This window comes from Arachis stenosperma, chromosome 5 (genome assembly GCF_014773155.1).
Source record: "Arachis stenosperma cultivar V10309 chromosome 5, arast.V10309.gnm1.PFL2, whole genome shotgun sequence".
NCBI lineage: Eukaryota > Viridiplantae > Streptophyta > Magnoliopsida > Fabales > Fabaceae > Arachis > Arachis stenosperma.
This window is the reverse complement of record NC_080381.1, coordinates 68,949,775-68,962,415: the sequence shown is the minus strand read 5'-3', so window position 1 is coordinate 68,962,415 and position 12,641 is coordinate 68,949,775. Positions and strand designations below refer to the sequence as shown.

The 12,641-nt window shown below is 35.2% G+C and overlaps 1 long non-coding RNA gene across 3 annotated transcripts; it reads right to left on the bottom strand.

Moving 5' to 3' along the window:
• Nucleotides 1–1,079: 1,079 nt before the first annotated feature.
• Nucleotides 1,080–5,910, bottom strand: LOC130982099 (uncharacterized). 3 transcript variants are annotated; one of them, XR_009087082.1, is made up of 10 exons: nt 5,143–5,910; nt 4,923–4,977; nt 4,209–4,342; nt 4,023–4,120; nt 3,817–3,936; nt 3,645–3,678; nt 3,447–3,551; nt 3,194–3,291; nt 3,043–3,101; nt 1,080–1,332 (listed from the first exon to the last, which is right to left on the bottom strand). It is a non-coding gene; the product is annotated as an uncharacterized LOC130982099 (long non-coding RNA). The 3 variants fall into 3 exon arrangements; XR_009087083.1 differs by having other exon boundaries at nt 3,447–3,493; XR_009087081.1 differs by having other exon boundaries at nt 3,447–3,460; nt 5,143–5,908.
• Nucleotides 5,911–12,641: the final 6,731 nt, after the last annotated feature.

The window sequence follows — 12,641 nt, the reverse complement described above, 5'->3', positions numbered from 1 at the left end:
CTCGTTGACATAGGGCGTCTTCCTCAAGTTGTTTTAAACGATCTTGAGTATCTCCATGGCTCCTGCATTTGAATTCTTTTTGTTGTTAAGTTGAGGAGTATTCTTTGGGGTAGTCTCCGCGTTTTTGTGCGGCGTTCTATCCTCTAGATCTGAATTGTGATCATTGTCATGGTCGTTCGCCATAATGATGGGATGACTTCCAGGGTCCCCGGCAACGGCGCCAATGTTTCAGTGTATTTATAATGGTGTAGAAAGACCTTTTTTAGATAAGATAACTTAGTTATCTTATCTTATCTTTATCTTCGAGTGAGATCATCATATCTTTAAGGGAACCGTCTTTATCTCTATAGGCTTGGGCTGCCCTTAGATTCGGGTCGTGTTCCTCTGTTTGGGCCCTTTATTGGGCTTTCCTGGTAGTTGGGCCGAGCTCTTTGAGAAGAGGTCAAATTGTCCTGACCTGAAGAGGTCGGTCGCTTTGTCGGTAGAATATCCCAGATCGGATAACTCGACCCAGGGTATGAACAGAAGTCCTATCCTAGTTATCCTCCTCAATTGTGACAACAAATTGTCCACACTACAAGAAAAATCACTTTTAGCGGCCAATTATTTTACTTTTAGCGGCAATAAAAATAGTCGCTAATACATTTACCGGCAATTAGACATTAGCCATCTTATGCTTCGTCGCTAAAAGGTTTTAGTGGCAATTATAACATTTGCCGGTAAAGACCTTTTTAATGGCCGCAAAAAGTATATAATTATTAGCGGCCATTTTCTTGGCAATTTATATGGCCACCAAAAGTAATCATAAGATTACAATGTTATTCACTTTTAGTGGCCATTACTATTGCCACCAAAATCCATTTTACCAGCAATTTATATAGTCACTAAAAATAATTTTAAAATTATAATGTTATTCACTTTTAATTGCCATTACTATTGCCACTAAAATCTTATGACTTTTGTTAGTTATATTACACTCGTTTTCTTAGAAGCATCAAACTATCTTTTTTCCAGAATTAAATATATATTTTTGCCAACAATAATTATTATTATGCATAATATAAATATACTGAAATTAATTATTATAAAATGAGATATTTTATTAAACTCAAAATATTGATACACAAATTTTTCTAAAAAATAATAAACCATGTTACAAATCCAAACAGCAAAAAATGCTACAAATTACAAATCTCCACAAGATCTAGATGCTATTCTTTCTCCTATCTTCAACAATCTCTTGTCGATCTCCCAATTTCCACATTTTGCTTTTGCAACTAAGGGTTCCTCCACAGCTGAAAGGGAATTAATTTGAAGAGCGTGACCTTGATCCTATGCCAAGAAAGATGTGATTAGATGTCATACAAAAAATAGAAATAGAATAAAAATACAATTGCTCAATAACTAATCTAAATTATTTCTTAACTAGCATTGCATTAAAAAATTGTATGAGAAGCCAAACCCCACCTGTCACTGGGAACAATCATAAAAAAAAAAGAGATGGGAACAATCATAAAGTAAAGCTGCAGGTATGGGTTTGTGAGATTAAAAATTGGATCCTTTGTGATTGTCACAATTGGCAAACAAACAGACAAAGCTTCTTTGATAACATTATACATAATTTTCTTTTTTAAAATACTCATCAACATATATATTATATCTTTTAAAATAACATTATACATATGTTATTGTTACAAACATCTAATAAAAAATGCTAGTGCTTGTTAATACTTAATACACTAAGATAAAAAAGTTCTAGTTATGAGAGACATAAAAATCATGAGTCTCCATTGATTCTCACTCGTTTCTTAACTTGTTACAAAAAATTTTTATTAAGTTACAAATTTTTTACGAATAAAGTTACAAATTCTCTCTCAGAATTGGGAATAGGCATAGCATTACTGCAACATGTAACAAAAATATGCCAAACCAAACAAAAACAATAGCCATCATTATGCAAATTCTTATTCTCAAATCTCAACTGCTAATACTCTAATACCAACGTATTTGTTGTGAATAAAGATGCATAATTTTACAACAGATTTGTTAATAGACTTAATTTGAAGTTTTATTTACACAAGGCATACACCAGTGTGGTCTACTGGCAACCCAGCTTGAAGAATGGGACCAAAAAACCCACTTGCATTCAAAGCCAAACAAATAGTTAAACAAATAATAAATAATAAAATGAGTTCACACGAACAACCATGTTGAGTTCATAAAAGCTTTGCACAGGTTTTGGAAGCTTGCCAGCAATTTCTGAAGCCCCAATTTCAAATCTCATTATTGAGATTTAAAAAAAAAAGATAAAGTATAACACTATCTTGTGTTGCAATTAAGTTCTTACTCTCACCCATACTGCTAAATTTTTCCTTCCCTAAGAATTTGGTTACATTTAATTTAATACCACCACCTAAGTTAATCAGAGTTCAGATGCAAAAATTTGTATAGTGTAAAATCTACTAATAAAGTGAAATTTGGTAGCTTTAATATGTTACTGTTTATAATGAACCAGCATATACTTGTAATGAACTAAGTTTAGCTTATTTGAGGAAAGGATTTTTAGAAGGAGATACACCCATCTCATAGATGGTGAAAGAGAAAGTAGCTTATTTGAGGTAAGGAGTGTTTTTGTCTCGATTGAACAAAGTGCTCTATCCTCAATATATTTGATAAATTCATTTTAAGTTTTCGAGCTAAAAATAGTTAGATCTAAAAATAATTTTTTAAAATTGTGTTAATAAACCATGAACTCTCCGAATTATTATTATTATTATTATTATTATTATTATTATTATTATTATTATTATTATTATTATTATTATTCCCAAACAAAATGACACTATGTATTTATTTATTTTATTGTTGAATTTATTTCACATGTACAAAAATACATATTATTGTAGTCTCCACGAAGACTAACATACAAAAACAAGAAATGGACAACTAATAAAAATAAACGAGGATGCAAAGTGAGTTTTTTCTCCCTGAAATAAGATATACACAAGGATGCAAAGTGACGTAAAAGATGACAAATATTACCTCTTGTGGATTAAACTGGAGAAGCATCCCAATAACTGGTAGCAATACTTCCACTTCACCTGGTCACACAATTTTCATTATCATATTAAATACATGCTTTTCACTAGAAATAGAAAAATAAAAGACTATGTGCTTCCTTTGAAGTTTATACCTGTCTCAAGAAGCTTTAAGACATACTTGAAGAGCTAAGATATGGCGCTGTGATCGTGCTAGTTCTTCTTTTCTTTGAGCTTGTTGTCTAGCTAGGAGCTGACAGTAAAATAGGATCGAGGATCCAATTATCAAGGCAATAAAACAGGTTGCAATGTAGAAAACTTTCAACGCAGATACTCTTTACAATATACATTAGTGATAAATTAAAAGTGGAAATGGAATTACACCATAAATTAAGAATAAAGACATACCAGAATTTGCTGTTCTGCAGCAAAGGGGCTTAAATTCGTTGAATCCACTTTATGCGAGGTTGTCCAGAACAGTTGAAATAATATTTAAATCCAGAAAACGTTATACTAGAAAATCACCAGATATTTGAAACAATGAAAATATACTTAAAACGCTCAGCAAGCAGAACAATTTTTGCCAGGATATAAATGAATTAATACCTGTGTTATAATTATCATTGTCACTGTGGTCAACCTGAGATTATAGCACACCATTGTCGGACCAATAGAATAAATATGCAAGATCACGTGAATGTTAAGTACCAGATCTATGTCTCAATAATCATATGATTTACTAAAAGCAGGAAAGGAAAAAAAACATAAAAACAAAAACCTGTGGTCTTGATTGAAGAGATTGACGAAGATTCTTATTATCATCTGAAAGTCTAGATATTTCATTATCCTTCTCCTCAATCATTTTATCAGCAATATCATGAAATGAAGCATGTTAAACCTATGAAGGGAAAAAACAAAGAAGGGGAAAAAATAATCAGAGGAACTAATGTCCATCAGGAACATGTTTAAGAACTTTAATATCACCTTCAATTTTTTATATTGCAGTTTGATCTCTTGCAAATCCTTTTTCATATCTTGTGCAGCAGTTGCTTCGTTTTCAGCCTTCATTGAGTCACATTTCACTGCAAAGTTAAGTTGAGATTAAACCTTCTAAAATTAAATTCATACAAGTATAAGCTACAATTTAATCAGGCAGCCAAGGTTTGTTACTTCGCCACGTTTCTTCTACATTTTTAAGGCTTAGTCCCCATTCTTCTTTCTCCTTAAGGTGCTGAGCATTAGCTGAATCAAGCTTTGTTTCTAAGTTCCTTACTAGTTGCTTGGCTTTTTCAAGGGCCGTCTCTCTGAAATTTATAAATAAGTTGTTGAGACTGCTCTAAATTAAACAGTGAAAAATAGTTTATCCTCTAGCTGTAGACAAATTATAGCACAAATCAATGAGTCTACTCTACTCTACGAATGAGGTTTGATTGATTCAGGCTTTGGGAAATTGGAAGACTTTGGAATTAGGATGCTCTCACAAATCATAGCACAATTGTATTTTAAACAGTTACTTTAACAGAGATGCTCTCACAAAACTCTCACAATGTGAAAAAAATACATAAATAAATGAAATAAGAACACATTTTGATTCAACTAACAAAAAAGCTTTTCATCAACTTAGTAAAATGCCATACATAAATGTGCATTGTGAAGAACAGAGGGAAATCGATTCTCCCATAAAAATTAATTCATGTGAATTAGTTATATATAATTAGTGCACTATCAATATTTCCAAACTTTTTATTGATAAATAAACTGAACATAACTCAAACCACTGACTGTGTAGAGGAGTAAGACAATGTTCTTAAAAATAAACAGAATAAAGCAAGTGTAGCATCTTGTAATATTTTTTTCATCATTCATCCTTTTTTTGAAGCTCACCATTAGTAACACTTCTTTGATAATCTTCAGAGGAAAACACAGAGCCATAAGATGCCTGTGTTCAAAGATTAGCAACTAAGCACTCCCAAACACAAAACATAACAACAAAATACAAACCTAAGAATGCAATACTATTTTCTAAAAATTATGAAACAATTAAACTATAATCACATTGCTAAATTGTGATTACTCAAAAAAGAAACAACAATTTAAATCAAACCTAAGAGGTGTTTGAAGGCAAGCGACAAATCAGTAAAGTCTTTGTCCTTCGACATGATCGAACTCGAAATTGCAAAAACAATGAAAAGAAGAAAAGGATTATGTAAGCTTCTTCAATCGATTAAACTGAAAGAGATGTGCGTGGAGAGAGAGAGAGATGTATATTGGAACTATTGTTATTAATTCAACAATTCAACTAAATTAATCAAGTAGTATGTAAAATCAATCTACAAGCCTTCAACGACGACGATGAAGGAAGAAATGCTGAGGACCGAGGCTGAGGCGAGAGGCTTGAGTGAAAGAGGTGAACGGCGAAGAGTTGTTGATTTGCCTGAGAAGATAGAACACGGCACCACGGCAGAGCAGAGCAAAGGTTTTAGAACGCGGAGCAGAGCACAGGTTTCAGAACGGTGCGAGTAGAAAAACACGACGGAGTAGAGCAGAACAAGGCATGAGCGACGTAGATCTGAGACGAACAACGATGACAGAGATGCAGATCTGAGATGAATCGAATGGAAATGAAGTCCAAGGAGTAGGATGATGGACGACGGCTATCGGCAATGGTTACGGTGGTGGTGATGGTGGTCGGCGATGGCAATGGTTACGTGAGTTAACCCAACCCAGTAGCAAAATCAATCTTTCATTGATGAAGGAAAGAGAGAGCGAGAAAGCGAAGAGACAAAAGGGATGGAGAGGGTTTGGGGAAGCTTACAGGTGAAAAAGAGGAAGGCGGCGCTTTGTGTAAGAGTGAAATTTTCTTTTCTTTTTCTGTACGTGTTTTCAATTTGATTTACGGATGAGGAAAAAAATTGGGAATAAGAGTTTAGCGGCAATAATAGCAATAGCCACTATAATAAATTAAAAAAATTAAATTAAAAATGTAAAAAGATAATAATTTTTTGGCAATAGTAATAATAGCCACTATAACATACAGTAATAATGGCCAATATATAATTGCCGCAAAAAAATAACTTAAATTAAAAAATTAGTGGCCATTATGTTATTGCCACTAAAAATTTGTCGCTAAAACATCATTTTTTTGTAGTGACATTGCTCCCACTTAGTTAACCTCTAACTATGGAGGAAAGTCAAGTGGATGAATCAATTTGATTCCTCAAGTCCTAATCAACTCCTAAAGGAAAGACTAGCTTTAGAGGCATTCAAATCAATTAGAAACTTCTAATTATCAATCAACAAAGGAATTAGATAACTCAAGAGTCACTAATTACTCAACCAAAGCCAAGAGGAACAAAATCTAACTCATATCTAGAAGAGGCATTTCAACAAACACATAAAAGGCAATAAAGGTAAACATTATTAATTGCAAGAATTAAAGGAATCTACAACTACAAAAGCAAGAGATCAACAATAGAAAATCAAAAGAAATATAATTATTATGAATTACCTCAAATTGAATTGAAAGAAAATGGAAGGAACAATAGTAGATCTACAACAAGATATAAGAACAACATAAAGGAAATTACAACAAAAGAATAGAAGAATGATGAATGTAACAACAAAGAATTGAAGAGTAGAAGTAGAAGAAGATGATTTAAAAACCTAGATCTAAGAACTAAACCTAATCATAATCCTAATCTTAGAGAGAAGTGAGAGCTTCTCTCTCTAAAACTACTTCTAACTAATCCTAATGAGTGTGAATGATTAAAAGTCCCTTTGCTCTTCAATCCTTGGCTTTAAATATCAGTTTAGGTGCCAAAGTTGGTTGGGATTGGGCCCCACAACTCTTGAGAATTCGTTAGGTTCGAATTCACTTAAAAATCAAGTATCAGCATCGACGCGTACGCGCACAGCACGCGTACGCATCCATGGGCCATTTTGCAAGGTGTGCGTAAGTGCCTGGTGCGCGCGCACGTCCATGGACGAGTTCAATTCTTTGGCTTTTCATGATCTTTTCCACTTTGTATGCTTTCCTTTCACTCCTTTGATCCATTCCTAGCCTTTTCAATCTGAAATTACTAACAAACACATCAAGGCATCTAGTGGAATCAAAGGGAGATTAAAATCATCAAGTTAAAGGCCTAAAAAGCATGTTTTCACATCTAAGCACAAATAAGGAGACAATCACAAAATCATGCTAATTCATTGAATAAATGTGGGTAAATGGTATTAAAGTCTCCTAAAATCAATACAAGATAAACTCTACAAATGGGATTTATCAGCCACCATTCCCATCTTCTCAAGGGAATATGGAGACTCCTAAGTAGAGCCTTTCTGACTTAGTAACTATAGTCTCCAACCTTTCTAAGACCACTCATAGTTTCATAACTGAAACAAGATCCTCTATTAGAAATTTGGCGGTACAAGTTGGTAAACTGAGCAAGAGAATCCCTGAAACGCCCCCGACACTTTTCCTAGTAACAGTAAAGTAAACCAAAGAGAAGAGTGCAAAGCCATCACCATAGAGGCTGAGGCCAAATCTGGAAAGATTAGGGTGGCATTGAATGCCAATGAAGAGCATCTCACTGGGCGTTCAATGCCAAAGCTGGCATAGAAGCTAGCGTTGAACGCCAGTGAGGAATACCTCACTGGGCGTTCAACGCCTAAGCAGGCATCAAAGCTAGCATTGAACGCCGGTGAAGAAGCCCTCACAAGGCGTTCAACGCCTAAAATGGCAGGGAAGCTGGTGTTAAACACCAGGAAGGAGGTCCCTCCTGGGCATTCAACGCCCAACTTGGCAAAGGAACTGGCATTGAACGCCAGTAATGGCATACCTACTGAGTGTTCAGCACCCACTGAAGAAATTCCTATCCAAGAATTAAAGGAAGCCAAGGCTCATGTAGAGACCATAGAGGTTCTCTTGCATGCACTCCTGTAGTGCATGAATTCTGATGAATATTCATCCTCAGATGAGGATGAGGACACTAGGGAAGAGCAAGTTGCTCGATACCTAGGAGCTCTTATGAAGCTAAATGCCAAGTTGTTTGGTATAAAACCTTTGGAGGAAGAACCTCCAGTGCTTACCAAAGAACTCAATGCTTTGGTTCAGTAGAAGTTGCCTCAAAAGCTTCCAGATCTCGGACGCTTTCTAATTCCTTGCACCATAGACACTATGACCTTTGAGAAGGCTCTGTGTGACCTAGGGTCAAGTATAAATCTCATGCCACTCTCTGTAATGGAGAAGCTGGGAATCTTTGAGGTACAAGCTGCAAACATCTCACTAGAGATGGCAGACAAGTCAATAAAGAAAGTATATGGCTTAGTAGAGGATGTATTAGTAAAGTTTGAAGACCTTTACATCCCTGTAAACTTCATTATCTTAGATACTGGGGAAGATGAGGATGAATCCATCATCCTTGGAAGACCTTTCCTAGCCATTGCTAATGCTATCATTGATGTAGCAAAGGGAGAACTGATTCTACAACTAGGGGAGGATCACATCTTGGTCAAGATGCCTCACCCCAACTCTCCCTCTGAAAAAAGAGAGATAAATGTGCAACACTTAGTATTCCAACCATTTCATTTAGTGCAAAGCTTTACTAAGCCCCCAAACACCAATTCTGAGTTTGGTGTTGGGCAGCCATCAACAAGCACTGAGAACAAAGGTACTAAGAAGAAAGTACCTAAAGGCTGGAAGGACAAGAAAGTCCCCACTGAAGGCCTCTCACCTAGCATGAGAGTTGTCTTCACTAAGAAGTCAATCATACCACATACAGTGAGTCATGTCCTGTCTCTAGAGCTTGTGGAGCTCATTCATGAGAAGATAGGAAGAAAGTTCACTGTAAGGGGCAAAATTTTGAGCCCATATCACTCTTCGTAAAAAGCTAATTGTCAAGCTAGTGACATTAAAGAAGCGCTTGTTGGGAGGTAACCCAACCTTATTTAGTTATTCCTATTTCCTCTAATTTCTTAAAGTTTGTTTTTCTTTAGTTTTTTCTTTAAGTTCATGATCATGTGAAGCAGTCAGAACAGAGACAAAAAAGTTCAGCAATGAAAACAGAACACTCTGGATGGATTGTCTTGCTGGCGTTGAACACCAACCAAACAGAACACTCTGGATGGAGTGTCTTGCTGGCATTGAACACCAGCCAAGAGCATAATTTTGGGCATTCAACGCACATACAGAGGGCAGGGAATCTGAATTCCCTACCCTCTCAGGACCAGTGGGTCCCACAGCATCTTCACCTACCCCACTTCTTCCTTCTTCCTTTTCACACTTCCCCACACACTCTTCCCTATAAATCCTAGCCCAATCACTTCCCCAAAACCATCATAACTCTCACCATTCCCTACCCACTTCAAAATCAAATTTCCCTCCCATTTATCCCACCCATGACCAAGCCCAACCCTATCCCACTCCTATAAATACCTCTCTTAATAACCCTTCATACACACACCTCACATACACATCAAAGCCCCCTTGGCCGAATTGATTTCTACTCCATTCTTCTCTTTTATTTATTGTTGCTCGAGGACGAGCAAAGCTTTTAAGTTTGGTGTGGGAAAAGTATTGCTTTTTGCTTTCCATTACCACTTATGGCACCCAAGGTTGGAGAACCCTCTAGAAAAAGGAAAGGAAAGGCCATAGCCGCCACCTCCGAATCTTGGGAGATGGAGAGATTCATCACCAAAGCCCACCAAGTCTACTTCTATGAAGTAGTGGCAGAGAAGAAGGTGATCCCTGAGGTCCCTTTTATCATGTGCCATGTATTCTATGGATTTGACTTTAATATATATCTTTTATTTTATCTGTCATTTGTAATTAGCACGTTAATTAAATGCATGCATTTCTATCATACTTGAATTTATGAGAGAGGTAAGAGCTAAAGATAGAGTATTTACAGGAAACGGGGAATTGAGAAAAAAAATTCCACTAACCACAAACTAAGTACCTGTTCTACGAAACCCACAGCCTTGAGGTCAATCCAATGATCCATGCTGGTCACCATCCATTTGCCTTCTTCCTGTACATCTAATGAGAGAACTTTTGCGTGGTTTAGAATTCAGAATAAATTCCCGTTGCAAGTATAGCTTCTAAACCAACAAAATTCCTTTCATACAAACATTTTGGTTGTCACAAGTAACAAACCCCTAAAATAAATTGATAACCGAAGTATTTAAACCTTGGGTCGTCTTCTCAAGGAATTGCAGGGAAGTATGTTCTTATTATTGGTTATGGAGATTGTAAATTTGGGGTTTCAAGAATGAGGAGTGAATATGGCAATTAATTTAAATAGCAATTAGAATAAATAAATACTGTAAAGCAAACTTTTGGCAAGGTATGAGAAATTGGAAGTCCAGACTTTGTTATTCTTAGCAATAATAATGAAAGTTGAATCTTAATTCCACTTAGTTGACCTTCGCTAGAGCAAGGAAAGTCAAGGGACTAATTAGTTTGACCTTCGAATCCTATTTATTTCCTAAGAAAAGGTTGGGGTTATTGAAGTTTAGTTCAATTAGCAAAGATAACAGTTATCAATTATCTTGAGCTAAGATAACTCCTGAGTTACTGATTTCTTAACCAAGACCAAAAGGAAGGAAATTAAATCTACTGGAATAAAAGCGTCTTCAGATTGGGAAGAATTAATGGCATAAGTAAATAAAGCAATATTAAACTGAAATACCTCAAATATCATTAAATAAGAAAATCATCATGAAAGTGGCATAGGCCAAATAGGCAACATAACTAATACAAGCAAGCATTCAAATGTCTGAAAATAAGAAATAACATAGAGTAAAAGAACATTGAACCTGGGATTGAGAGTCACTCCTAAAACTAAGAGAAGTCCTAAATCCTAAATCCTAATCCTCAAGAGAGAGAGGAGAGAACCTCTCTCCAAACTAGATCTAAATCATAGAAAGTAACTAAAAATGCCAGCTCCCCCTCAATGGATGCATTTCTCCACTTCATAACCTCTGGTCTATGACTTCTGGACTTGGATTTGGGCCAAAAAGGGCTTCAGAATCCGCTATGAGCATTTTCTGCAATTTCTTGTGCGTGGCCTCTGTCACGCGTCCTTGTGGGTCACGCGGTCGCGTCAATTGGAGTTTTCCTTGTCGCGCGGTCGCGTCAGTCATGCGGCCGTGTCATAGGTGTTCTTCGTTAGGCACGCGGTCGCTTCAGCCATGCGGCCGCGTCGCTGCTTCTTCGCGCTTGGCATGCGGCCACTCGTCCATGCGGTCGCGTGGATGCCAGTTTCTCCAAAACACCGTTTTATGCTTTTCTTCCATTTTTGTATGTTTCCTTTTCCATCCTTTAAGTCATTCCTGTCATTCCTGCCTTAGAAGATCTGAAACTACTCAACACACTAATCATGGCATCGAATGGAAATAAAGGTAATTAAAATAATTAATTTTAAAGCATAGGAAACATGTTTTTCACATACATCACATAATAAGGAAGGGAAAATAAAACTATGCAATTAATATGAATAAGTGGGTGAAGGATTGAATAAATCACTCAAACTAAGCACAGAATATATCACAAAATATGGGTTTATCAACATCACCTTTGCAACATGCCATTTCTCTTCCACCTCTATTCATACCTTTCGCTCGCATACGCGTCTCTTACAAAATCTTATAAAAAAGTACCACTGATAATATAACAAGCTCATTTGGCAAAAAGTCATAGATAACAATTTAAAAGCACGTATGTTCAACTATTCATCCATTCAATCAATAATTTTTCAAACTTAACATGATAGACTATTGCACTAACTAAAAAGGTTCATCATAATCATAATTATTACAATAATTGATTTACTTTTTAAATTTTATTGTATGTTTCATGGATTTTTTTAGGAATAAGATGAAAAAATAACTTTTTTATGGATAATTTAACTATTTATATTACAAAAAATACTAAAAATATTGTTCTAATTTAATTTTTAAAGATTTTAAATCACTTATAATTTGAAAAATATCACTTAGGATAATTTATATTATTTATTTTTAAAAGAATTCATTTATTATTATGGTAATGGCAAAATATTAAAATATTGTGATATTTATAAATTTTTTTTCTCATAATGATTTTATGTATTTTTTATGTTAACATTTTTGGCTCCCTAAGAAAAATTTTCCAAGCTCCGCCACTGTCCCGGCTAGAAAATGTAATTTTCTCACCTAATTTTCCAACAGTAACAAGCTAACATGAACACAGAAGCTAATCACTTCCGCAAAAGAAGAGTTACCAAATATAAAAATGAAGCTTTCAAGAGACTCAAATGCTCTTCTCTCTTTCCCAACGCTAAATCAAACACACCTTAACAAACTACCTAAAAACCAAATTCAAATCTATTGTTATAGCAATAAATTCCTCTCATTGATTATTTTCAACAATAAATTCAACTAGGATAGTTTTTAGCAACAAAAATAATTTAGCAAAGTGATTCTTTCAGCATGACAGATTCCCAAATTCATGGTGCAATGATTATAAAAACTTCAATTCAGTGATGATTTTCAACAAAAAAAATATCTAAGTCATTACTTAGCAACACAACAACAAATTCATAAGTACCTTAAGTGATAATTTCAGCA